The sequence below is a fragment of the Penaeus japonicus genome, unplaced genomic scaffold (assembly GCF_977035675.1).
Source record: "Penaeus japonicus unplaced genomic scaffold, GWHDUDI00000001_assembly GWHDUDI00000041, whole genome shotgun sequence".
NCBI lineage: Eukaryota > Metazoa > Arthropoda > Malacostraca > Decapoda > Penaeidae > Penaeus > Penaeus japonicus.
The window spans coordinates 2,585,487-2,590,486 of NW_028234443.1; the positions used below are offsets into that span (position 1 = coordinate 2,585,487).

The 5,000-nt window shown below is 48.1% G+C and overlaps 1 protein-coding gene across 3 annotated transcripts in view; it reads right to left on the reverse strand.

The window, feature by feature from the left end:
* Nucleotides 1–5,000, reverse strand: part of LOC122253935 (AT-rich interactive domain-containing protein 3B) — a 286,582-nt gene that overhangs the window by 59,809 nt on the left and 221,773 nt on the right. The window lies entirely within an intron of this gene.

Consider the following 5,000-nt stretch of genomic DNA (forward strand, 5'->3'; position numbering starts at 1 on the left):
TAGGATACCCTTCCTCCCCTCCTCCCCCCTCCCTCTTCCCCTTCCTCCCCCCACCTCCATCTTCCCCCTCCTCCTCCCTCCCCCTTCCTCCTCCCCCCCACCCCAACCAGCCGAGGCAGAAACAGACAGCAACGGCGGTAATTACACGCCCGGGGTGTGGGTGCCAAGTCGTGCCAAGTTATCAAGAGCGGCACCGGTGACGAATGAAGCGGCAGCGGCGGCGGCGATGGCTGGGCGCCGCTGTTATTAATGACCCGAGCAACAACGAGCGGCAGTGCCAATATCCGGCGACAGAACGAGGGCCTGGCAGTCGATGCTAATACGACCGCGCCGAGTGATGTCTGACAGCGCGGGCGCAACGTTAAGTGATGAATGATTCCGCGGATCAAAAATTCTTGCGCATCCCCGCCCTCTCTTGTTCGCTCGCATACCTCCGTCTCCTCTCCTGGCTTTTGTGCTCTTGTTGTTCATCTACATGCATCTCTTATCTTTATTTCTGCCCTGCGTGCGGTCTTTCATCCATTTTACATCCAGGCATCCTTGTTTCTGTCATCCATTCGCATATACTCATCTTCATCTCTGCCTTTTCTTTTTCATCCAATCACATCCATCCAGTTTCACATCTGCCCTATGCTCTCTCACCCGTTCACATCCATCCACCCTTTCTTCTCAACCATCCTTCCATCCTCCCTTTTCTTCTCATCCATGCACATCCATCCACCTTCACATCTACCCTCTGCCCTCTCACCCGTTCACATCCATCCACCCTTTCTTCTCATCCATCCCTCCTCCCTTCTGCCTTTTCTTCTCATCCATCCCCCTTCACATCTGCCCTTTCTTCTCATCCATCCACCTTCACATCTGCCCTTTCTTCTCATCCATCCATCCTCCCCTCTGCCTTTTCTTCTCATCCATTCACATCCATCCACCTTCACATCCGCCCTCTGCCCTCTCACCCGTTCACATCCATCCACCTTCACATCTGCCCTCTCACCCGTTCACATCCATCCACCTTCACATCTACCCTCTCACCCGTTCACATCCATCCACCCTTTCTTCTCATCCACACAGAGAGAACACTCGGGCAATACAGACTCCATTTCCCCCCGCCGGCACACGTCGCTGCCGCGGGGGAAATGGAGGCAAAAAGAAACGTATCGGGTTTCCATGAATAATTCAAATAAACTTACAGGTTGTAAAAGTAAATACGGCGGCCAGATCTCTTAGCATTTTTACCCGATATAAAAACTGTCGCAAAAATACTCCTAAAACGCCACGCACACGTCAATTATGACACGCATAATTCACGCCTCGGGAAGGGTGGGAGGGTGGAGGGGGAGGGTTGTGGGTGGGGGTGGAGGGAGAAGGGTTGTGGGTGGTGGGGGAGGGAGAAGGGTAGTGGGTGGAGGGAGGAAGGGTAGTGGGTGAGGAGGAAGGGTAGTGGGTGGAGGGAGGAGGGGAAGGGTAGTGGGTGGAGTGGGAGGGGGAAGGGTAGTGGGTGGAGGGGGAGGGGTTGTGGGAGGGTGGAGGGGGAAGGGTAGTGGGTGGAGGGGGAGGGGTTGTAGGTGGAGAGGGAAGAAGGGTGGGGTAGTGGGTGGAGAGGCAGGGGTAGTGGGTGGAGGGGGAGGGGTAGTGGGTGGAGGGAGGAAGGGGGGGAGGGAAAAAAGTGACGAGCGACATCCGCAACGTCATCAGCGTATCCTACGGAGCGGCGGTGCGTACTGTAAGTTTGTTAAGTAACTTTAATAAATAACTTTAGTAGCGCCGAGTTTTAGCAAATTTGGTAAATAACTTTAGATACCTTGCTTTAGCAGCGCCGTGTTTTTTGAGCGAGGTTGGTAAATAACTTTAGTAAATAACTTTGGTAGTACCGAGTTTTAGCGAGTTTGGTAAGTAACTTTAGGAAATAACTTTAGGACCTTTTATCACCGAGTGTAACTTTAATAAATAACTTTAGGGCTTTTTATCAAAGTTAGTAAGTTTTGTAACTTTAGTCAGTAACTTCAATAACTTATGCAAGTTTTAGCACCAAGTTCAAGTTTTTAGTTTTAATAATATTAGTAAGCTTTATCGCCGAGTTCAGGTTTTAGCAAAATTAATAAGTTTGGTAAGAAATAACCATGGTAAGTAACTTTACTAAGTAACTTTAACAACATAAGTATTCATCAAGTCTAGTAAGTAAGTAACTTTAGTAAGTTTTATTCAACTTGACTCAGGAACGACGGAAGGTTTCTAGCTGTCAATCTGCGCATCTCGATTTCAACTTATCACATTAATATGCAAATTAGGTTCATATAAATGCTCTCGTCCCGTGAAATGATGGGAAGGATAGGGGAGGGGGGAGGGGGCATGGGGGGGGGATGGGACACGTGCGGGAGTCGCCTGGAGGTGTCCTCTGTCCGGTGTCCTCGTCTCTCTCTCTCTCTCTCTCTCTCTCTCTCTCTCTCTCTCTCTCTCTCTCTCTCTTTCTCAAGCTCTCACTCCTTCCCTACCTCTCTCACGCCATCATTCCTTCCTTCCCTCTCTCTCTCTCCCTCTCACTTCTTCCTCCCCGCTCTCTCTCTCTCTCTCTCTCTCTCTCTCTTTCTCAAGCTCTCACTCCTTCCTTCTCTCTCTCTCTCTCACGCTCTCACTCCTTCCTTCCCTCCCTCTCACACTCCTTTCTTCCCTCACTCATTCACCCCTTCCTTCCCTCTCTGTTTCCCTCTTACTTCTTCCTTCCCTCTCTCTCTCTCTCCTTCTCACTCCTTCCTTCCCTCCCTCTCCCTCCCTCCCTCCCTCCCTCCTCCGCCTTTTCTCTCTTTCCTCTTTTTCCATGTGTCTATTCTCCTGTCTCACTTTCTCTTGCTACCAATTCTATCGGTCTGTCATTACCATTTTACACTTCTAGTTTCTTTTGCGATTCATGCAACAAAAATAAAATCAATAACAAAGTCAACAAAAACAACAAAGACAATGACAACAAAAATAACAATAAAAACAACAATAACAGTAATATAAAAAACAATACCAACGATAATAACAACTACATTATGAAGAACAAAAAAAAAAAAATATATATATGTACAAACTATAGGATATAAAAAAAACTCACTATGATTAATAAAAACAAAAATCAATAACATCCATCAATAACAACAAACACACAGCGAAATTACGTAAAAAAGACAACGTAAAAAAACGAAAAAATCAATAAACAAACAAAAACAAATAATAAACAAGCTAACCAAAAACAAAAGAAAATAAGCAAACAAAAAACAAATTAACCCCCCCCCCAAAAAAAAAAAAAATAATAAAAAAAAAAAATCTAAAATCAAACAAAATAAAAAAACCAAGAGAAGGGGAGGAGGAGGAGGAGGAAGGAGGAAGGGGGGAGGGGGGAGGGAGGGAAGGAGGGGGGGAATTACAAGCCAATATACCATTTACAGTGTCGTTAATGTCGGAGGCGAGCGGTAAGTGCAAGGTAATAAGGCAAACCATCATCGGACGCTTTTATATGACGAGAATAACAGTACTATTGCTAATGCCACCTGTCTGGGGGAGGGGTGGGGGATGGGGTGGCGGGGTGTTGAGAGGGGTGGGGGTGTTGGGAGGGGTGGCTGGGTGGGGGATGGGGTGGGGTGTTGAGAGGGGTGGGGGTTGGGATGGGGTGGGGTGGGGTGTTGAGGGGGTTGGGGTGGGATGGGGAGAGGGGTGGGGTGGGGTGTTGAGAGGGGTGGGGGTGGGGGATAGGGTGGGGTGTTGAGAGGGGATGGGGTGGGGGTGGCGGGGTGTTGAGAAGGGTGGGGGGTGGGGTGGGGTGGTGGGAGTGGGGTAGGGGATGGGGTGTGGTGTTGAGAGGGGTGGTTGGGTGGGGGGTGGGGTGTTGAGAGGGGTGGGGTGGGGGTGGGGTGTAGAGGGGTGGGGGGTTGAGAAGGGGTATGGAGTGTTGAGAGAGGTGGGTAATGGGGTGTAGAGGGGTAGGTGGGTGTTGAGACGGGTGGGGGGTGGGGGTGTTGGGAGGGGTAGGAAGCTGTTGAGAGGGGTATGGGGGGTTGAGAGGGGTAGGGTGGGGTGAAGATAGGGGTAGGGGGGTGTTGAGAGGGGTAGGAGAGAGTTGAGAGGGGTAAGGGGGGTGTTGAGAGGGTAGGGGGATGTTGAGAGGGGTAGGGGGTGTTGAAAGGGGTAGGGTGAGGTGTTGAGAGGGGTGGGGTGAGGTTTAGGGGGTGTATTGATATGGGTAGGAAAGAAGGAGGGAGAAGAAATACGTAGGACAGCGGTAGAAGAGGTAGAGGGTAGGAGGGGTATTGAAGAGAGAAGAAGAGAGATGGTAGAGGAGAGAAGAAGGGGCGAGCAATAAAGGGGAAGAGAGGACGTCGGAGGAGGTAAGAAGAAGGGTAGAAGGGTAGGTAAAAGGGATAGTAAGGGGTAAGGGGATAGAAAAAGGGGTAGGAGAGGGAGAGGGGGGGGGGTAAGTGGAAGAGGACACACCCCTCGTTGCCACTACGGCTATTATGCAACGATCGCCAGACTCCAATTGAGGAACACTCAGCTGTGATAGTGATTATAGTTATGGTATTCCCTGGTGTAGCATTTTATTGTCTGCTATTTTTATTTATATATATATCTATTCATGGTATATGTATATGTATATATATATATATATATATATATATATATATATATATATATATATATATATATATATATATATATGTGTGTGTGTGTGTGTGTGTGTGTGTGTGTGTGTGTGTGCGTATATATTTTTTTCCCTTTTTTTTCTTTTCTTTTCTTTATGTGTGTTGTGTGAATGTATGCATATATGTATGTAATCATGTATATATATATATATATATGCTTGCATGTATGTAAACACTTATATGTCTGTATGTGCATGCAAGCTGTCTCGACCTTTGCATCAACTAAACAGCCTGCATGCTTGCATAGCAATCGGTATGCCTGTCACTTAACCCATCTGTCTGTCTGTCTATCTATCTTGATAGCTGCCTTTCTTCTTGCTT